General features: G+C 54.0%; 1 protein-coding gene across 7 annotated transcripts in view; it reads right to left on the bottom strand.

Annotated features, from left to right (window-relative positions):
* LOC119450610 (ETS homologous factor) overlaps nt 1-22,990 on the bottom strand; it is a 450,939-nt gene that overhangs the window by 50,520 nt on the left and 377,429 nt on the right. The window contains exon 1 of one of the 7 annotated variants that reach the window (XM_049666025.1): nt 12,165-12,397. The exons of the other annotated variants lie outside the window; for them this stretch is intronic. The gene's annotated coding sequence lies outside the window, so the exon portion shown is untranslated. Of the gene's footprint in view, nt 1-12,164; nt 12,398-22,990 lie in introns of those variants that run through there. 7 annotated transcript variants of the gene reach the window in all.

Here is a 22,990-nt window from a genome sequence, read left to right as displayed (position 1 = left end):
TGGCCGCCGAATCGCCCTTAGGCGCGCGCGCGAGTGCGCGTCCCATCGCATCGTAGTATGTTCGCTTCTCTCCGCGCTTTGCTTCGTTGTTTTGTATTTGTCGGCCCACTCTCGTTTAACGATGGCCAGCACCCCTCCGTATTTATAAACACGGCGCGCATTCCCAGAGTAGACAAACGAAGCGCTCGAGAGTTTACACGCCTCGAAAACTAGGATAAATGGCAGGGCGCGCGCGTAGCTATAGAGCCACATCGTATAATGACGTCCATCGAAGGAGCCGCCCGTCAATTCGTTTTACCTATCGGGAGTTTAGCGAGTAGCACAGCCTTGGGAAGGCCGAATAAGCACTTTTTTTTTTTTTTAGTACAGCGCGCAGTCGAGCCAGATGCGAAAAATCACCGGAGTATAGGAGACAAGTCCGCGGTTGAAAGACAACCGCCCAGAACGCGAGTTGTGTGCGCTTAGGCATGGGACAAGTGCATCCACCCCGGCAAAGATGGAGGCCGGTTCAAGTACAACGGAGACACCGGTGGTGAGAAAAAGGCACTGACATGGCTTCAACACTGAGAGCGGAAAGATAAGTGTGCGATGAAAAGCTAAGAGTAGCCAGAGTAACCGTCCGGTTGGCTGCTCATGCACTGCATGGGGGAAGGGTAGAAAAGATAAGGACAAAAGAAGCTACGATGCCAAAATAATCTGTCCGTGCAAACAACACGCGGGCGGCCGACAACGGTTGCAGCCTTTCAAACAGCCCCGATGCTTTGAAAGAGAAATTACACACCGGTCGTTTTAAAAAAAGCAAGTCGGGCTAACGCATAGGCTGCGCGCGACCAGGATTCAAACGACTCCGATTTCCGTAACGGGACAGTTGTCGAGTTTGTCGAGCGATACAGCGTCATCGAAGCGACATCGAGTCCCGCCAGATGCGGCTAACAGGGCAGTGTATGGTACACAGTGCGTGCCGCTTTAAAGCCCGGCGGTGCGTACGGGGCAACAGCGATTCTCGCTCGTCCGTCGACGGCTGCGGCGAGCCGAGCGGCACCATTCTCCGGTCGTTGGCCGCGTGTCGCCCGCGTTGGTCGTCGTCGTCCCTCCCTCCTACGAGTTTTCTCGAGTTCATTGTTTCGGCCACCGCTCGCGGCGTGTGTACTACTACTCGACTGGAGGAGGAGAGGTGGCTACGCAAAAGGGAGGGAGAGAGCGAAGAGCGAAAGCGATGAAGAAGCAAAAGTAAAAAAAAAAAGAGAGGAACAAAACGAGCGATGCTGCGGGGCACCACGGCCACTATACCGCGCATACTACACACGGTGGAGACTGCGAATCCCCAGCGGCCCGCCGTCTCGAATGGGTCACCGCGTGCGCGGCTGCAACAAACGCAGCGGCCGCTTGTGCACGCAGCGATGACGGCGGCGTGGTGCTGCCCTGCGGGGGCCGCATCTTTCCCAAAAAAACAGAGAGATGCCGGCGCTGCTCCTGCAGCGAGGCGAGCGGCGGTCAGCGCCGGGCACGCGGTATACGCGAGAGAGCGGTCTCGGGGGAAACGGCCGGCCGCGAGACGGTCCCCACCATTACCGGGCGGACGACGCTGCAGCAGCGCGTCATGCATGCGCGGCGACGCGCGCAGTACGCGCGTAAGTACGCACGACGGCAGGATGCACGGCCAGTTGGGGGTTGCCTCATCAAGCATGCGCGAAGACGCCGCTCTGCGCCGCCGCAGCCCGTCGCAATGCCAGCGTCGCTGCAGCTTGGACGATCGTAGAGTCACTGGAGCCATGTACAGTAACTCTAGACGATCACAGCCCGCCAGACGGGAGGTTAGGACTATACGATCGTGCGTTGGTATAGTGCCCACATTTAGAAACTTCCAGGGACGGCTCCCTGACGGTAGCAGAAACGCATATCGAGAGTCATGCTTCTGTGTATATACTGTAGGCCTCAAGTAAGTCGCGGCCACCACGTCTCGCCCGCCGCATATTTGCGTCTGACAATCGCGCCATAACGGATACCGCAAAACACTGCCTCGAACTCGCACGCGAGACAACTTTCGAGTGTTTATCGGCGAGTGTTTATCGCAATAAGAAGCGATATGGAAAGTGCATCCTGGAAACGGGAGGCGAAAAGCGCCACCTTTAAACATCAAATGCGGAACCAGAATTATGCAAACCAATTTTAGCGCACTATCATCGCACGGATCCGTTGGTTCCCATGGAGCATTCGGGCCTTGGGCGCATTCCTCTGACCACAGCGCGTCCTCCATTCTCGCCGGAGAGTTCATCACGTGCTCGGCGGTGTCCGATGGGCGTCGAGATTGACGCTGCAGCCACCACCGCCATCAACGATGTAGCTGACGATCGATCAAATCCGGGCGCTGCGCTCATCCCGTTTCCCTGTATAGAGAAGGCACGATCCGATGCTGACTCGAGTGCAATCTGTCATAATGATTGTTTCGCCTGTAGGCGTTGCTCGGCCAGTGGGTTCTCTATAGCTACCCGTCTGTAGCTCGCAGCCAAGCTCGTGACTTTAAAGGTGCTCTCTGGTTCTTGAACCCGCCTAATCCCGTGTGCGTATACGTATTACTCCGCGCGCAGCTTATGTTCTTGCCTATGCTTCCTACCACACCAAGAGTCCGAAAGTATCGCCCGTGCGGAGCGTAAGTCAAGCATCCATGCTGAAGCGCGCAAGTGTAAGCACAGGACCTCACACACCACCCTATACAATGGTTGTAAGGCTGACAGGCGCTCAACACTATACAGACAAGGCAGAACAAGGTCTCACCGACTTCGGACCCGCAACGTGAGCTCTTTTTATTTTTCGCGTGGACACTTGTGATAGAGGTTCACGCATCGAAGCAGCTTCTACATCTGAGCGCGCACAAAAGTCAGTTACTGGCACTATAGTAACGGCGTAAGGTGGTCGCACCCGTTTCTTCCATTCTTGTATGTCCAGAATGAGCACGAAACCGCAGCGGTCATTGTAGCTTTCCTGCTTCATCGTATTCTGATTACAGCGCAGATGTTATTTGCTTATAACAAAAGAAAGCCGAGCCATCTGACGGGGATTCGTGGTTCGCGGGAAGGCAGGCGTACAACACACGGACACAAGAAGAACGATCGGGACAAACACGAACGTCTTTCTCGTTCTTCTATCGCCCGTGTTTGCATACGCCTGACCCTTCGTGCCACGTTTCCTTCGTGTATGGAAACAAACGTATCGATTCACTCGTCAGTAACTACGCAGCAGTTGTGAAAGAAGACGAGTGGGGAGAAAGCTATGAGGGCTCGAAACCGTGGCGGAGTCCATTTTCGTGACTGGAGTCCTAAGCACGGCAATCTCAATAGCGTCGACTTGAACAGACGAGTGCAAAGGCCGGACAGTGACCGGCGTTACACGTCAATCAAGTTAGAAAGTGGGCAACCGCGGCGTCGCACAGTCCCATCGCGCACGCGCACTATAGCAACGCTCCATGCTGGGTTGGCCAGGTGTGACCGAGTCCACAGTGTATACATGTAGCGGACCGGCACACAGGTTGCCACGCGAACGAGTCCTCGAGACGCCTGGACTCATCGCGAGCTAGCCGGCACCAGCCGCGGCATTAGCGTTTGCCGGCGGCGGCAGCTTTAACCCGCCAGTATAGAAACGCTCGAGGATCCAGGAACACAAAAACAACTATAGACGGAATGGACGGCGAAAGAAGAAAGATGGTGCGCGCATCCATCTCACTCCGCGCCGCTCTCGAGCCCATCTCGAGCCGCGCGCAAGCTGCACTTCAACGAAGAAGGCGCGCGCGCTGTTTTTGTTTTCTCTCGAGGCCCGAGTTGCTCGGTTGCAGCCCAGCGAGCCGAAAGCGGCAACGAGTCGGTGAGCTCCAGTATAACGGGAAGTGAGGCATTCTCGAAACGAGGGGCGGGGGGGAGCGAAGCGTAGTCCGCTACGCTCGGCTTCGCCTTCCTAGTGAGCCTATAACGCCGCCAGCGAGGGAAGCGAGGAGGGAGAAGTCGAAGCGGACGCTCTGCACGGCCTGCAGCACCGAGAACGCACGAAAGGAAGGGGGAAGAATTGACGAGGGGGAGGGAGGTAGTGAAGCAATGAAAATAGTTGGACGGAATAACTCGCGAGAAGCAAAAAATGAAGACAGGGGATAATGGAAACACAGAAACGGCAAAAAAGGGAGAAAAAAGAAGATAGCGAAATCCTTGAAAACAGGCGGTATACCAAGGGGGATGGGGGGCTGCAGTAACAGACGGCAATGGAAGAAGGAGAAGAAGAAGAGGCGCGCTAGGAACCTCGAAACGGGAGAGAAACGGACGCGAAGAGAAATAAAAGCACGCGTGCGCTCGGCTTCGCAAGGTGAAGCCGAGGCCGCGCCGCGCTTGCGTGCGCCAAGGTATAGGTTCTCTCTGTGTGTGCGCTCGCCGTGAGGCTGCTCGGGTGAACGGCCTGCGGCAGGCAGCGCTCTCGGCTTTGCCCGATTAAGAGAGCCGCTGCACCATCTAGGCCCGGAGGGGGGATGCAGTAGTTGGGCAACGGACGTGCACACACCACGCGGCCGCCACATCGGAATCTACGTAGCGGCCTGCGCTGCTCAAGACATAAAGATCTCTCTCTCTCTCTTCCCCTCTGTACCGCCATCACCAGAGTGCGGTGTCGCAGAGACCGAGAATCGCATCGTGCCGGTTTCGTGTTGTTGTTGTTGTTTGTGATCTGCGGATGGCCATGGGTCGCGCACGATTTGCGGCACCCGGGTGATGGATCTAGGAGGAGACGTTTTTAGCGAGGAGGATAGAAGCGAGGGCTGGCCGGAGATGCCGGCAGTGCAGCAGCACTTTCGTTGCGGGAGTCGTACAGCCACCCCATACAACAGAAAGCCAAGCCGGTCAGTCAGTGTCCGTCACGCCAGCGAGCGTATAGCGAGTATACGCACCAACGGCGTGGCCGCAGATGAGGCTGGCTGGATGCAGAGACGACCCCACCGCACGGAGGAAGGGAATCCGGCACAACGGCGGAGGGCTTACTCCGTTTCTAGGCCAGCGCCTTTTTTTAAAAGCCCTCTCCTCGTAAGGCCTGAACCGAAGGCGGCAACACGGCCCTAAAAGAAACATGCGTGCCAGCCTCGCGTGCGCCGATGCTATATACGAAACCTGTCCGCGAGCGACGCGTACGCACGACGACGCCGTCGATGATCGGTCGACGTCCTGGCGCCGCGAACGATCTGCCTCGCCATCTCGCCGAGCAGCCGTTGTGCGTGTATATTTATATACATACCTGCCACGCTTAACGGCACCCACAACTCCCGTTTCATTTTTATTTTATTTATTTTTTTTGCTTTTTTGTGTCATTTCTCGGTAGTCTTCCGAGACCATCCCGCAGGACATGATACAGCCGCACAGACGAACTATAGCGATCTGACGTGTCTTTCTTCCCTTCTTTCTTTCTTTTCGAGGCCACGGCCGCGCCCGGGAATAGCGGAGGCCTATAGGGAGATCGAATCCTCTGCTGATCGGCGTAACGGACGTCCCGTATATAGGTACAGGGAGGACCCGCTGCCACCATCAGAGGAGGGTCAAAATCCGTACTGCGACGTTTCGTGCGTGTGTGTGTGTGTGTGGTGGTGGTGGTGGTGGGGGGGGGGGGGGGGGGGAGGCTGTCTTGGCGACCTATGGCCGGCTCTGCCCTCTCTTTCTACAGCGGCGCGGCGACTCACTTGCAGCGAATCGACTTCGCTCTCTTCCTCATTGTCGTCGACGCCGCCTGGCCGCCACACGGAGCATGACGCGCTGCACGCAGGGCTATACAGCCCGTATAATAGCTCGGAGACGACCTCCCCGCGTTCGCCGGCGAAAGACGGCACTGAATGGAGCCGATTCGAAAACGACACTTTGTCCTTGCCGAGCGCTCAAATAAAAGGACCAGCGAGCCCGTGTCGCGGGAGGTGAAACGTCGTATGCCCATCGCATGACTCGACGGGGCGGTGAAGTCGTATGTATATAGTATGCGAGCGAGAGCGGCCACTTCGCAACCGATGTGCGGCTACCCCTTGCAACCTGGCTTTGTCAGGCACGCACGAACCTGCACTGCGGCCTGCCATTCGAACGCCAGTGGTTTGATGCCTGTGGAGAACGTGCAGTGCGAACCGCCGCTACGCCCGAAGACGGTTGCCCGTAGCAAAACAAAACAGGGTCCTCCTGCCAGCTTCGGCTTGCAACGCCAGGAGAGAGAGAGAGAATCAACGAGAGAGATGCGGACACGACCAGCCATGTTCACCGCTCGTGCACGTCAGTCTTCTGAGGCCCGCGGCGGCGGCTAAGGAGTTCCTGTACGGCCCGCATCCCCATCGCCGTGTATTTGCGTGCGCCGTGACTTTTATGCGCCTAGCGTTGAAGTATATTCCACGCCGCAACGTAAGCGAGCTGCATGTGTCAGCGGGAAGCTCGCGGGCTTCGCCGATTAGCGTGCGAGCTGTGATACGAGCTGCCCGATCCGTGTCACGGTCTAGGACACGACTCGATGCCGCCGGTCTTCGCTAGCGAGACGGCGCACGCTCGAGTACTCCGTGGTTGGCGGCGCGCTCAAAACGAAGCAGGGACCACGGGTTCCGTCTTTTAGAGTGCAGCGAGCGTTTACGACGGCCCCGTCTCGACGAGCGTATACATGACGGCAGCCACGTTGAACTTGGCGGCGGCGCGCGCGCACTAAGCGACGCCGCGGCATGTCACGACCGCCCGTCTCTCTGGTTAGCGCAGTCCAAGCAAGACAAATGCGCGACTAACTGGGACGAAATGACGCGAATGTTCTTGGCCGCGAGCGCACGTCGCTATGTTACGGCGCGCCACTGCGGAGTGGCCGTGCAGTTCCGCTCGGTCTCCGTGCGCCTCCGGGGCTATAGATGACTTCCGGAGTAGAACACTCGAATACTGAATGCGGTCTTCATGGCGTCGGTTTGACGAACTCGGCCTTTTAAGCTGAACATTGCAACGCTCAGCACCGCAAACTGATACGAAAAAAAGAGAAAAGTTTGTCCCTCACGAGAACCTTTCTGGGACCCGGGTTTACTGCAGACCCTATTCATCGGCAGTGTGCGAGACTGTTCTCTCGAGATTATCGGCTCATATGGAAAGCTAAAATTGCGGTCACGAAGTCGAATAATGGTAAATGCGACGTACAACGAACTGTATACCGGTGGTATATAAAGGCGCTCTTGTGACGTCCAAGTCGCCTCGTTATGCTCGAACTGTTGGGTATATAGGTGCACGACATAACAATTTCCAGTATTGGGAATGCAACAGCGGGGAAAGCGATATATCGTCGGTCTTAAACGTATACCACAGGCTCGCTGGAGGCTGCGCAGCCCGCTTTCAGTAAAATTTTCTCTGGAGTCGCAGTGCAGTTTAGAACTATAGTTGTGAGAGTAGTATAAGACGAAGCTAAGTTCCCGCTTGGGGGTCGCTGGCACCTGTGGCGTCTTCGTGGAGCGCGGCCGCGCCGAAGTCACGGCAGCGAGTCGACGACTACGTACCGTCGTCACGGGTATTTTACGCTTTATTTCTTTATTTTCATTTCTTTTCTTTCTTGCCTTTCTTTTTTTTTTTTTATCGTCACGCACCCGGCAGCTCAAGGCAGTTGCCGCAGCGGTCGTGCGAAGCGGAAGAAGCAGTGAGCGGAGAAAAATTGACCGCATCCGCTCGGACCGTTTCCGTTCTTTCTCTCGGCTTCTTAATCACCGTACTCGCCACTGTCCTGCCTCTCCTTCGTGTAGACGCGTATACTTTAGTGGCTGACCAGCTCTGACTATATTGAAGTTGATAACGGAGCAGCGTATGATTTATTACGTTTTAGAGCAAGCGATGAAATCTGGTGCCTTTAACAGGAGGATGTTGCGCGACGAGTCCCCGAACACTACACTATTAAAAAAAAAATCCTTCCTAAAAAAAGAAGTCCTTCCTCGAGTGGACCGCGCTCTGGCAAAGCCTGTCAAGCACGTCTCTATTCGCACAGCGTTGCAATTAAGAACAATCTGATCGAACTCTAAGCCTCGTCAAAACAATGCCTTCTATCACGCGATGCCCTATTCGATACGTAGAACAACAAATACGGATTGGTTTTGTGAACACAGCTTGATGGGGTCCACGCAGAAGCAGGCAGCCTATCGCAGGTGCACCATAATTATAGCGCGTATATCGTAGCCAAAGAAACCTCATTTAGAGCTCGTCAAGGCTGTGTCTTATACTGGTACTGGCCTTCACATAAAGTATAGATAACCCACTTCTTACAGGGGTCGTACAGACTTTCTGCCGCGCCTCTCATATATACAGTGACACTCCGGACGCCAGGTCGCTAAAAGATGGGTTTACGAGAGAGGCAAACGAGCGGATTTCGAGAGAAGCAACCTTTACACCGTATGACAGCAACAGGTCGCTTCGTGCCCCGGTCGTGCTGCCAACGCAGCGTCGTCACAGCGACCTGCAAGCACCGGTGACCCAAATCTCTCGACGCTACAGATGTGCAAGCTCATGCTAAAACCGTACAGCCGCCTTTTTTTTTTTTTTTTTTTTTTACGACAGTATTCACCAGCCTAATTCCAGCATGCATGCAGGCTAAGAGTGGCATATACAACGGACAACCGAGCGTTCAGCGCGGCCAGGCATCGGCGAGCAACGCCTACCTTCGCAAGCCGACTTATAACGAGCGGCTGTCCCACGCGTATAGACGAAGGAGAAGGCGAACGATTCGTCTTCGCTCCTCTTTCTCGGCGATCGACAAGGGGAGGTCCCAGCAGCCGAACGCGGGGCCAAATCAAACAGTCCGGCCCACCGGCGACCATGCATGCATTGCTGCCTGTTGGACAGGACAACTTGGGCGAGCAAGAATGAAAATGTGGAAGGGAAGGCAGCCATCATAGGACGGGCCCCGCGTGAGCGTCGCGAGGGACACGCGCGGCGTCGGGCTCGACGACCGCCTTCTTGTACGGCGTCACGCTCGCCTTGACATTCGAACGGGGCCGGTCAAGAGCGTACCGACGGATTCGACCTGTTCCAGGAGTCTGCTCCGAGCTGCCTGCCACGCAGAACGACGTCGCTCGCCGTCAGCCGAACGCCGTGACCTCCTTAGGGCCGTCGTATACGCGTCGACAGGCGTGGCTGGTCTGGTCGGAGAAGCGCGCCGAACCGTTCGACAGATTTTGAGGATACGACGTCCGCGCCGCCCGAAGGAGAGAGAGGGGAGGGGAGGGGGGGGGGGGACGCTGAGTGGGCATGCCACTGTGTAGAATATTTCGCGCGGATGCGCATTTCACCCCCGGTGCTGCCTGTATGCAGTGTAGACTATAGGCAGAAACGCAACATTCTTGGGCGCGAAGCTTCAGTCTTCGTGCGTGCAACATTCTTCAACTTCGAGTCACTTTCTTTAAAGCCCACGCTGACTTGTGTCACACTGGTGCCAACCAGCCGGGTCACGTGTCTACAGCCACTGCTAGTTTCGTGTCTGTCTCGATTCCCGGTCTTTTAACACCTGTCCTAATTTAGTAATCGTACCGAGTTGCCCGCAAATCTCGCCTATGGCTTACTCTCTAGCGTACTCGAGTCGTGCCAGCCGGAATGCTTATACGGAAACCAGGCGCATTTTGGAATCTAGTAAACGAGCCGTGAGAAGCACAGGACATATGCTGCCGAAGCGTACAGTGCTCGAGTGAGTGCGAGATACCTTACGCGGCGTCGTCCACGCTCTTGTAGTTTTGTTGTCGCCCAAGCACGTTTCGTATGCCGAACTTCTGACCTTCGAAGCCCCCTCCCCCACGCGGCCTCCGCGAGCGTTGCAGCTGCATCAGCATCGTGACCTTTCGGTTGTCCCCTCGAAAGCAGAACCCACGCTTTTACCAGCACTGCACACCTCGACGGCGGCGTTGAAGGGTAGGCCCGAACGCAATAGAGCCGTCCCGCACGAACCAGGAAGGTGACCCCGCATACAGGACCGGCGGCGTCTAAAAGCGCGCACCCCGCGCATAAGAGACGCGCTCCCCTTTTGAGGTCGGCACCCTTCATCGGCCAGCTTTCTGCGAGCGGCGGTGTAGCGAACGATATAGTGCCAGTGATGCGCCGTTCGCCGCTATGCTTTTGCGCTCGTTCACCTGTCTAACCCGTCGCGAAGAGAGAACCTGTCTCGGATGCTAAGTACGGCAACTCCTATAAAGGTGGCCGCTTTCACATTTTTATAGGCAACCGCGAGGCTTTGTGTAGCTCGAAGAAGAAAGAGAGCAACTGCGCAAACTTGCACGCTTTGGTTATTGTTCGTTTGGTCGCTGAATGTCTGACGGTATGTAGTATTCATAGTTTCTATATCATTTACAGAGACAATGTATACGCCTAACTTCCCAGCTATGCGTCATGTTAAGCATGCTGAAGCACGGAACCTGGCGTTTTACTTACCTATGCATAGTTCGCGCCTGTATGTTTTACTCCGAGTGATGTCCGCCTTAGGTCTGGTGAGAAGTATTGAAAACATCCAAATATTGAGCTAATATTGCCATTATATATAGGGTGAAGAGCACCGGTCAGCTTTAGAATGTGAAAAAAATGCACCTTTACTTTCTTCCAGGGGATGGCGTTGTACAAATAAGTATCTACCGTTGCCTAAAGCAGCGCGGAATTCTATTGCTCCTGAGCTTCTCATCGTACTATAAGAAGACTGCTCAAGCCGTACATTATTACGGTCACGAATTAAAGTGACTCGACCAAAAATAGCGAAACGAGTTTTTGTTTGTTTGATCGCGCGCGCGCGCGTGTGTGTGCGTGTGTGTGTTTCTTTGTTTGTTTCGGCTCATGCACATGCCCGCTCTAGCGACGTCATAAGGCTCTTGTTTACAAAAGCACAGCTTGTCTACAAAAGTTACACATTAGAGTGCGTTTGTACATCAGATTTCGACGCGCCGACAGTTAACAACGCGCCGCACGCTCTACTAAGTGGTTCGTTTGGAAAGGAAAGGTTGTCGCTATCTTCTGCAGCCCTTGAGGGAGCACGGCTCAGCGCCAGTCGCTCTCTTCCTCGAGCAGCCACTTTCTCGCGCGCTTCTAGCTGCTCCGCGGAGACCGACCCACCGGCGAAGCCGAGGGCGGCTCCTTCGCGGGCGGTGCTGCCGGCTACACAATTTGCAGTCACGCCCACCGAAGTAAGCAAACAGAAGCACCCTGCCCACCGCCGATGTTACAGACACATATTAGAAGCAACCGTGTACAACAGAGAGGACCGGGGGTACGTGGGTGCGAAGTTTGCGGACGCCGCGAGATCAAGATAAACACTACGACGAGGCGGCCATCGGGGCCATCTATCTAACACACCCAGCGCGAAACAGGCGCCAGTCTATTATAAGCCCAGCAGCGGCGGCAGCGGTGGCCATTGTACGAAAGAAAAGAAGAACCCAAAGCGTTGACAGTACACAAAGAAACGAGCACGGGCGCGCGTGTTGCGCGCGAGCATACAAGACTGCACGCCCAGGCGGCCAGTCGCCCTCCGCTTTCTCCCAGGCACAATGAAGGGAGGTGGGGGCCCACATGCTCCCTGGTAACTCTCTCTCTCTCTCAACGGTCAATTCAAGAGCGACGAGCGGTATCGCACGCGCCACGCTACAGCGCCTGCCACGGACGATGAGAGGTGCACGTCCTCTTAGCGGGTGGCTTCAAAGCGGTCAGTGAGAACTGCGTCTGACGAGTCGACGGGAGCGGATGGCTTTAACGCGAACGTGCAGCGGACGCGTTACGTCGTCCACACTCATTCAATAACGAACGTTCAACAAAGTGCGCCGATGGTGTTCGAAGGGACCACGAAGCATGCAGGACTCCATGACGCGTCGGATTGAGCGCAAGGGGCCCAAAAACTAAGGACAACGTTTGCCAATAGAGAGTTTTAGATTAGGGGGACGCAAGCGTAAGGGCCCCTTAGCGCTTGCGTCCCCCTAATCTAAAACTCTGGATTGTGCCCGTGCCCGCTTCGGCGGCATATTAGTATGACACCAAAAGCTTAAAAGTATTCTTTGCAGGTTGTTGCCGTTTCTGTTCAGAAAATTTTCTGAGATCTCACGAAAGGTTGATTCTTTCTTTGTTTAGGAATGTAATGTGACCTCTATTTATCAGTATACGCCATTAATTAGCCCTTAGCATACACTTTCGAACTCTCACCTGTGATGCGACGAGAAGGTCGTACGGAAACCTTGGACCGCTCTTTCGTTCGCGCGTCCTCACTATTTCGTAACCCGGACTCCGCTCACGGTAATGCTGACCTTCCAGAAGCGTAATTTGCCAACGACCCTTCAGCGTCCCTTCGAGTATACCTCTCTCGTTAATTATTACCCGCGGGTGACAATGCCTCATCTCCACCGTGGTGGCCAAACCGCGCAGGTCGTCGAGGTCTGCCCCGTCGAATGTCAAACGCGACGGTGGCGCACAGATGGCGGGAGTTCGCTCGCAGCCGCCTTCTCTCTTTCTCTCGTACGAACGCCGCCACCTCCTCCTCCTCGCAGCCTCTCCCCCCCCCCCCCCCCCCTCCGTTATCGCGACCCGGCGTCGAGACAGGAGCCGTGGAGCTGACTCTCGGGCGCGCGCAGGAACAGCGGCGCACTTTTTTTATCGGGACTCCCTTTCTCGGCCGCCGGCGCGGAAGTGGCCGCCGGCAGAAGCAGGGTGTTGCGACCCGCAGTGGCAATCGTCACTCGCCCCCACAACAAGGAACACGAGATACCGCGCGCGCCTTTTTGCGACAATGCACGTCGGCCGTCAGAAAACAAACAAGGGGAGGGGTGATACATATATATCGCTGCGGGTTACCGCCTTTTTCTTTGGGTCGGGAGCGCGTCTCCCGACCAACGCTGCAATGGAGGCGCTGCGATGATAATTATTGTATACACACCGATCCCATAAGCCTGCAAGTAGCCATTGCGGTGGGATATACAAGCATTCTCAATACAGATACTCGCAAGGGCTTCGCCAGACACACTTGAGCTACCGGTAACCGCCCTGAAAACGTTCACTAGCCGCTGACGCGGCTTTGATGTGCCTTGGTTACGAAATCGAACTCATGTCGAAAGATGTTCCGACTGACACGCTGCTTTTCCCGCAGCACACGCTCGATTGGCAGCAAAGCCTGCCGCGCGTGCTTACGAGACAGCCCCCTGCACACATTTTCGAAAACGTTTCTTTTTTTTTTTTCACTTTATCTCTCTCTTTCTCGTTCGTGGATGAAAGAACGATACTCCAGGAGATAAGAGCGCAGTAGATGTGTCCGCCGCATAACCGTTTACTAAGCATAAACAGCGGCCACCTTATTACTTAGTCTTTATACCATGCAATCAACGGCCCCTTTTTTTTTTCGAAGAATTCCACATTGCGCATTTGGCCAGACTGCACACAGACAATAGTTACAACGCGGGTTAATGCAGCTAACCACCGGGGAGACAGCCCGCTTTATCTATGTTACGATGGCAGCGCAAGGGGAACGGTGACGAGGAGAAAGACAAGTCCACAGGACAGACGCTTGTCCTGCGTCCTTGTTTTTCTCTGTGTCCTCGCCCCCGTTATCACTGCCGTCGTAATGAACTTGAAGCAACACACCCAGTTTTACACCCTATTGCAACTTTCTGTGAGACACGCACAGCGCGTGACGCGCGACAGCCAGCTCGCGGGTGTAATGAGCGCGATATTGACAGACTCTGTTCGCGCAAGTTTAATGCACGAATAAAAAAAAAATACAGAACAATTTTCAAATATAATCTATCTGCAAGAATTACTCAGAGCGGCGGCATGGACAGAACCAAGCAGAGAGACCGCGACTGGCGTCCGACCTCCTCCCTAATTTTCGACTACGTGCTTCACTATACACCACGCATCCCAACGTACCTTTTTTGCGTAAGCACCGCTTCCGTAGCGATTCCACAAAAGTAAATTGGTTACTTGCGTCTGGTTATAGTAATCAACGAAGAGCTGCGACAGTTGGTTTTGATTTCCTGTCTGCGATAAATAGCTTGTTTATTATTATTATTTCCCTTTTCGTTTTCTTTTCGCCCATCTCGTCACCGTTGCTAAGCCATGCGAAGCTGTGTACTGTTCACCACCGCGTCGCTTCTTGAATAAAAGCAATCAGAAGTTAGCGCATGCGCGCGCGCCGATTGTTTCCATCAGCTTCGTCTTCTTCCGGGACACTGTCCTTAACCTGTATACACCAGCTTTAACGAAACCTTCACCAGACACACCGGTTTCAGCAGGGCGTGCGGTTGTGCATCTTGCGTGCATGTCTTCTATTTATGAATGGGCCATTCCACGAGTCATGCTTCTGGCCTAAAGTAGCATGCTATAGACGTACGGCCGGGAATACCTCTCGAACGTCCACTTATACTTCCAGAGCGGTTCTCGTGCGATGGAGGGCAACTTGTGGCGGCGTTGTCGGTAGCAAGCACTGGCGCATCGCACGGAGTAGAGCCGGCGCACCATACAGAAACACGCGTCGTAAATACCTGAGAGTATACCCAGCTCGAATACATGTTGAAGTGCTTGCAAATACTGAAGAATATTCAGGTTATTGGACTCCTACGACTTGAGAAGGGTGTTAGAACTCTCTTATAAAGCGTCGCTCTCTTTGACGTATATGAGTTGCTCAGATTTGCATACCATGTGCGAAGTTTTCTCTCTCTCTCTCTCTCGTTCGGCCCTCAACGTCGAAACGGAGCGTACTCTTTGTTTACAAACACGCGCCACGTCCAATAAAGGGCGATCCGTTTCTGATCCCCCCCTCCCCCAAACCGCTCTCCGCAGCAGGGGGTCGCATCACGAATCGAGAGGCGACCGGATCCTCGGCGACCGACCGGCGCGCGATCGCTCGCTCGCTCAGCTGTCAGCCACATCGCGGTCCGGAATTCCGGTGCAGCAGCGCCCAGCGCTGGCTTCGCCGGGACAGCCCCCCCCCCCCCCCCCCCCCTTTGATGTAACGCGTGGCAATAAGAGAGGGGCGCGCTCGGCTTCCTTCGTCGCTGCGGGGGTCCGCTTCGCAGAGTGGCGGCTCGCGTACGGCGAACAAGGCACGGCTGCGACGCGATGACATCCGTCTCCATTACGCGGGATGGATGCCCAGCCTCCCGCGCCCGCTGCACGCAATTCGCGCTGGCTTCTCTTTCTTTCATATCTTTTCTTTTCGCTCGTTCTTTATCGGTGAGCTGAAGCGAGTGGTCGCTGAAGACAGCACCGAACCATACTGGAGGTGCGCACGATCTCCAGGCTTCGCTGTCCCATCTGAGAGCGATTGTGTTTCTCGGTGTTTTGCTTGGCTCGCTCTTTGCCGACGGGTTTACTGCCGGTCGTCGCGAGTGTGCCTTCGAGAAATGAATGGTTAGAACGCAGTTGGATGTACGAAGAAAGAGTTTGCGTCAGATACTGTATATAGAAATGGCAGGGGGGGGGGGGGGGGGGTACATTTAGTATCTGTCATTTTTCAGGGGCCGCGTGTAAAGCGAAGATACTTTTCCGTGCTGCTGTACCGGCGTTTCGAATGATATGGTAGACCATGTCGCAAAACCCGAGATAGACGGATACTATATACGCACGCTTGCTCCCCTAAACGTATCTCAAAAAAAAAAAAAAAAAAAAAATGGACTGCAGTTTCGCGCGATCTTTTTTGGGCTCGTCTTGCAGGCTACAAACCAGGGGCGTGAAATACCTGCTGGAGCTATCGCTTATGTCAAGCGCGCCCCTCTCGAGCACTTAACCAGCGTGATTGAGAGGTAATCCATTGTCCTCTAGTCTGCCAAAGACGCTACAGTCCATTGTGCATGCGGCATTCCGCCATGGTGTAAAGTGTATGCGCGGTGCTGTGACTGGACAAGGGGGTTGGAGAGCCCTGCTTTAATAGCGCTGCTATTATTTTGATATATATATATATATATATATATATATATATATATATATATATATATTGGCAGTAGTCAGGTTACGAAAAGAAATGCATCGCTATGCTCGACAAATTTGATGCGCGTACGAGCCTATCTGCACTCTAGTCAGATTCGCATTATCGGGGTCCCCAAGTTTAATCTCCGTAATTGCGACGCTGGCAGATGCTTTATCATCAATTAACCGCAGTTTTCCAGACGTATGCACGGGGAAGATATTTTCATTGTAGCAACCCACATAAAATATGCCAGTTGAAGTGTTTTCTCTCTCTCTCTCTCTCTCTACGCACACAGCTCTACACATGTTTATCTCCTTCTGTGCGGCCAGTCTTCGTCGAGGGTATGGACCACCTGTCGAAGCCACAACAACAACAACAGCATAAACAACAAAACTAACGGCACGCAACCACACGCTCAAGCGTTCGTCATTCAGTCACGAGCGGTCTGTACACAGCCCGGTAGATGTCAAGAAACCCAGCAGCACTTCTGTTAGCTTGTGCATTTTCACACCCACAAGACCACGGTCGCAGAACCTTCTTCGAGGTTTAAGCGCTCTTCGGGACCACGCTGAGGTGATTCAAGCGTAACAGTGGCCACTCGCCACGCTGTACCCGGGCGCAACAAGCCCGAGATGCGGGAACCGCTTAAACCCCGTATTCAGATATGCATCTTATGACTTGAAGCCCAAGCATCGACTTGAATTAAGTGACGCCTGGCGTGAACGTACCCAAGACGCTCACTGCGTTTCCTTCGGTGCGTTCACGACGGGCGTCATTATAATCGAGTCATAAGCGTGGGCTTCAAGTTATAAGATGCATTTCTGAATACGGGGGGCGGTCATCGAACTTTGATCGCCGGCGCTCGTCCGTGTCTCGTTCGGGAAGCGCGATATACCGCAACACTGTTTCACTTTCGCACCTTCCGCTCTCTGGAAGTAACGTTTCAAAACCGCAGAGCGTGAGCGGCAGCTGCCGCGGGGGGAGGAGGCAGGACGCGTGCGAATTGCGCTATGCAGCTCAAGGAGCAGCAACACGCGGTTTGCGCGACGCGTCGCCACGCGCCGCCGGATGTCAACAAATACAGTCCACGTATGTATATGTATACGCGGCTCGTCACGGCGCTTGAAAGAGCAGTCGGCGTGGCGGTGCTGTTGCGCCATTCCAGCGAAACGGCGCGACAGGTATGGGCGCCACGCCGCTTGACGCTATATACACTGCTGCTGCTACTCGTATACGAGGTGCGACTTATTGCGCATTCGCGACAACGAAGCTATCCCGCAAAACCTATGGCGATGCAGACGTGTGCCTAATTGTCCCACGGCATGCGAAGGAGAGCGCATGCAGAAATCAAATCGGTCGAGTCACATATATACATCGCTGCACCAATATACCAATAAACTGTTATACCAATAAACTGTTAGTAGTAGTAGTAGTAGTAGTAGTAGTAGTAGTAGTAGTAGTAGTAGTAGTAGTAGTAGTAGTATATAAATTCAGATGAAGTAATCGGAGTGTACACGACCTTCAGGTACGCAAGCCACGAATGGCTTGTGTACGCGCTTCTATAGACGTAGGTATACGGCCATGATGTTATCTCGCTCCGGAAGCGCAAGTGTCTCGAAACAGTCGGCTTTCATTGGACAAGCCAGCTTATACTTGTCTTTAAACTGGCACTTCTTTCTCAATCCATCTCTTCCTATCCGTGAAGAGTAGCGTGCGCCAAATACAAGACAACCCGCTTCGCCCCTCTTCGCAAAAACGGAAACCACCCTTCCAATCAGGCGAGCTCGTTATCCCCAAACCTCGAATCGGCAACGGTATAGCCGCATCGCTTTAACTTCGTCGCCCTCACCGCCGTCGACCGAGCAACGGCGTCAAGGCCGCCTGCGCGGGACGCCACGGCCGTCTCGAGTTACGCCACAGCGCACTGCATGCAGCGCTGCAGTAGTCAGCTCACACGCATGTGCTTTCTCCTGTGGCACGTGCCATGGCCGCTCCTGCAAACGCGCGCGCGCCGACGGCTCTCGGGCCGATCGTTCACGACGATGCAGCCAGGGGTGCAGAATTTCGGCGGTGCGACGCGCGCGCGTCCCTGTGCGACAACAGCGAGCGAGGATGTCGAGGAGGTTGGAACTGCCGAAAGAGGAGATGGGAGTGCCCGCGCTGAGCGAAAAAAAAAAAAAAAAAGTCAGCAGCCAAGAACATCAGCCCCCGATGAGCAGCACATCCGTATAGATGCTACGCAATTGCGAGCGCGGTGGACAGTGTGCTAGGAACGCGAAACCGAAGTATTAGGAGTAGTCGAAGTGGTTTAGGTAAATTTAGAGGAGAAGAAAAGACGGAAGTGTATATGGTGACCGCAAGCGTTTCTGCTGCCACTTGAACGGCGGCCAGCAGAGGGAAAATGGAAAGGGGATTAGAGGATTAAAAGATTAGAGGATATTTACATGAAAGATGAAACAGAATGTGTGTATATATCGCGACTAAGCGTTCACACCTTATAGTTGCCGTGTTTTGTCACCTCGCTGGGTGTTCACACACGACGTTCCTACGTCGCACCTGACACGTACACCGCTGCGCGCAGCGTTAACGTTCGCAGTCGTCCGCGCCCAGCTGAAGCACGTGCCTGCCAGGCGTATCTCGGCCGTCGGGAGATGCACATTTCTCAGAAACAATTGCGCACAGACACCCCGTTTCGATCTCCCACTTTCTTTCTTTTTCTTTTTTTCTGTTCTCCGAGCACCGCCTCACTTTCTATAGTTCGCGCACGTTTGCAGGGAACGTCAAGAACCGCTGACTAGGCGGCGGGATCCTTCTCACGCCAACGAGTATATACAGCCTTGCAGACCGTTCTTTCTTTCACTTTCTGCCTCTCTTTCTCGTTTCACAGAGTCGCGACGACTGCGTCGGCGTCTCCGCCGACCTTGATGCGGTCGGAGAATCCGCGCAACCTGCGATTTCTCCCAGAGTAGCGGCGTCCAAGACCGCTGCGACCAGCGCACGCGCCCGATACCTATAGCTCGTCGCCGATGGGAACCACGCGACACAATTGGCGAGGCGAGATTATAGAGGCTCGGCGTGAAGGAGTTCCTCCGAAGCCTACGTGACGGACCAACGCTGTCTCTCTATAGTGGGATTGTGTGTGAAACCGAGATCATAGCGGGGGCCCACGGCGCCGCAGTGGCGTTGCGAAGCCAGTTTTTAGATTCTCAGCACATCGCGCGCTATAGCGCCTCGCCCGGAGGGCTTCGACGTTGGCAAGGCGGAGTTGCCAATTGTCTCCTTAATACGGGTCATCCAGGCAGAGGTGGACGCGGTTTTCGCGTCTCGCTGAATGGGGCCGTTGACGGAAGGGGGAATTTTTCGCGCGGACTCGCACGTACGCAACTGCGCCGGCGTTCGCGAAGCTGGCTTCTCACTCGTATATAACAACTTACAATCAGTGGTCGCGCCTTGGGTACCGTTTCGCTCACCGCAATTATCGGTCGATGCTGGCTTGCACGAACAACGACGCGTTTCCTGAATGTGGCCAAGTCCTGCTGATTAACCGTTAGTGATTGCCTGTTCAAGATGGCGCATCCTCAACGGAACAACTAGCTAGGATATTTGAGAATTCAGAGAGCAAAAAAAAAAAAAAAAAGACTGAAAATTAGCGAGCAAGGAACAGTAGTCATAGCGGGACATTACTTCGCCAACCTCCGTCCCAACAGCAAAATAGAATGGAACATACTGCACTTTGATGTTGAAACCAGTCTGTCTATACCAAACCGCCCACACACGCAGGCACGACGACGTACCGCATTCTACAAGGTATAATACGCACCACTAACCACAGACTAATACAGCTCTATACCAGCCATCGACGCGGCGTTTGCTATACGTCCAATTAAACGGAGCCGGCGAAGCTCACGAGTGCACGCCTATCCTGCAAAGCCCCGTCTACGTTTTTTTTTTTTTTTTTTTTTTTTCTCGTTAATGCCGCGCTAACGAGCGCAGAGGGCGTCGTCTCTTGGCCAGCGCCTCTCAGGCCGCGGCCTCGGAGATTCGCACCCCACCGCCTGACGCAATCGTATGCACCGCCACGCGGTTTATAACGGGCGCCGGAAAGCGCGGGCAGGAATGCGGAGCGCACGTCTAATTGGACGCTACAGGGCGCGACGACCATGCAGTGGCCATCTCGAGAGACAACCCCGAGGCTCCGAATCGACTGCACGAAATATGCCAACTCGCTCAACGCGTTGCGGACGGTGCGTCGTCAAACGTATGCCCACAGGTATACAGCGAGCGCTCACCGACATCCGGATCAATTGAAGGGACAGCGCAGGGCGAGGGAAAAATAATTGCTGGTCGCCCGGTAGTGCGGGGAGGCATATATATATACAGACTGCTGGGTGGCGCTGTATACATAGACGAAGCACTCGGTCGCTTCTTGTGTCCCACTCGTCCTCTTAATTGCTTGGTGGGCCCGAGATGCCTCGGCATGGCCCCCAGGCGAGTGCGCGAATACTCTGATCGCGGAATCGGTACTACTGACGGTGGGCGTATACATCTAAATCGGATAACAGCAAAGGCACCAGTCGGCCAATGTCGTCACTTGGCAACTGGCCTTTACTTCTTTTACGACATGGTTAAACTCAAAACTTAACGGGCCGCGCGTGGTCTAGCTGAGAAAAAAAAAACGAATATTCCCGAAACATGAACCTTTTATTGGGATAACCCGTCATACTATAATATCTGCGAACAAGGTAGTGTTGTACGGTTTTGCTGGCTACGGTCACAAACCGCGGAGAAATTCAACTTTTCTTTTTACTTCAGATTTCGCGGTCTGGAAAATTTTGATGTCGACTTTACTTTCATATTTCATCCCGGGGGACCTTTTCTTTTTTTTCTTCTGACGCTGCGCACAGGATCAGACTGAGTAATGACCGGTATTAGTTATGCCTCTCACGAAGAGCAAAGATATAACACTCGCCGATAAAGATAAGCGTCATCTGCATCGAGACTCCTATCTCCAGGTAACGCGGCACGAGCCCTATACCATCCACTTGAGTAGAAAACATCTGGGCAGGCCATAAATTCCGGCGGCGCTGCATCGCTGGCGCATAAAGCATACGCGCGGCCAGTCACACAACCTCTTTCGCACCCTATGGTCTGCACGTGCACGTGCAGACCGGCATTTGGGACTCCCATCTGGAGAATAAAGAAGCAGCCGGCGTCTACTTGAGGCACGTCCGTAAATAGTTTCACACATCGTGTTTACGATGTTTACTGAAGGCAAAGTTCACATAATACTGCGTGCACGCAACACAGCCGGACAGCAGGCTGTGAGATTTCGCGTTTACTTGTGTTAAAAAACGTGCTGCACAGAGTCCAGCGCCGACGGCAGAAACAAAAGGCGTGACATTTGCGAGACCTCTGTCAGACAAGCGTGAGCCTTGTTAAGGCAACGTAGCCACCTTTAATTAGGACTCTAATTGATTTGTGCGTTCCCTGTTCGTGTTTTGTGCGCCGTTCCGTGTCTGCACTATTGATTTATCCTCATCCCCATCTTGAGTATAGCACGCCATAGGCGTACCACCAGGCGAACCTCTTTATGGGCAATAAAAGTCCCCCTCTCTCTCCTAGCAGCTCATGGTCTTAGCGAACGGCAACCTTCACGAGAAAGCAGGCGCAGAAAGTTGGAAATAAGGCCGCGATCGCCAAAAATATGAGCCTTAGCACTGGCTTCCATATAGTTGCCCTTCGCACGTTCGAAACAACCGCATCCCCCCCCCCCCCCCCTCCCCTCAAAGATTGATTGAACGAGCGCTCTTGAGCTACGCAGCAAACCTTGCAGACGGTACGTGCTCTGTACTACTTAAAGAAAGGCGCGGCATTCGGCTCCAGCGATGCCGGGACTCGGTGTTGGCCCTGAGGGTACGTGACCAGAGCGCCACGCAGCAGGTCCCGGCCAACACGCCGGCCACCAGTTATACGTATGCGGGGCCCCTGAGAAGTGACCTTCGCCGCTCGGCGGCCAAGACAAGACCGTCCATCTGACGATGCAAGACTATGGCTCCAAATTTCCGAAGCAGCGCATGATGTCGCCGCTCACGTTCAGTGAACAGTTGCTCAACCGGCAACGCTCCGGCCTGTCGATTAGCGGCGCTTTAATTTTATTGTATTTTTTTCTAAAACGTTCCCTCGCGGTTTTTTTTTTTTTTTTTACTTTCTATTCTACTCCACAGTTTCCACGGGCTGGGTTTTTCTCCGCATAAATAAACTGGTCCGGGTCGTTATTATTCCCCTGTGTACATTGGTTAACGTTCAAGGCTGCCTACTGATCCTATGGTCCAACGTTCCAATTCAACGGCTTCTACGTGCCATCTTCTCTTAGGTGTCCAGGCGCTAAACTACGCTAAACACCGCTTCAAGCCCGCTTAGGACTCATCCACATGCGAGTGTGTGACAGATACTGAGATACTGGCATGTGTGCAAACGATACTGATAGCGATCAGGACGTCAACGGTGAAGACGGCAAATGACTGGACCCTCTGGCAACATTTTTTTTTTTTTTTTTACGGCTTTGTCTACCACCACGGTACCCCTCTAGACACTCCGGGTTATAAAAAGACGCGGGTGACATGCCGTTGGCTTGCCACAAATCACAGCCATTAATGAGCTCGTGCAGTTATTTTTGCAGGCACGTCTCCCAGATGCGGTGAACGCAGACTTACCGCGGCAGCTGTTGTACTGAACGCAAGCAAACGCGACATAATGCTCAGAGTTGAAAAGAAGTACGAAGCTTGGAAGAAATCATGGTTGGAACCAGCACCGGCAGGCGCAGCAGAGTAGCTTTTTTGGCCAGCCCGAATGCGAGAGAGGACCAAGTGACTTGCACTCAACATTCATCCGATTACGGAGCAGTATTCTATATACACAGTCGCGCACGCAATGTTCTGGACGATAAGGCAGCTGTGCTACAGTATTATAATGTCGCAGGAGGCTAATACGTGTCGCAGTACGGACATCCACACCTGCAAGCTGGACTCGCGTTGAAGTGAAACTAGTGCCGTGACGCAGCCTAACCTTTTACGAT

Source organism: Dermacentor silvarum, chromosome 4 (assembly GCF_013339745.2).
Source record: "Dermacentor silvarum isolate Dsil-2018 chromosome 4, BIME_Dsil_1.4, whole genome shotgun sequence".
Lineage (NCBI taxonomy): Eukaryota > Metazoa > Arthropoda > Arachnida > Ixodida > Ixodidae > Dermacentor > Dermacentor silvarum.
The sequence above is the reverse complement of the archived record's forward strand: the minus strand, read 5'-3'. Positions and strand labels throughout refer to the sequence as shown.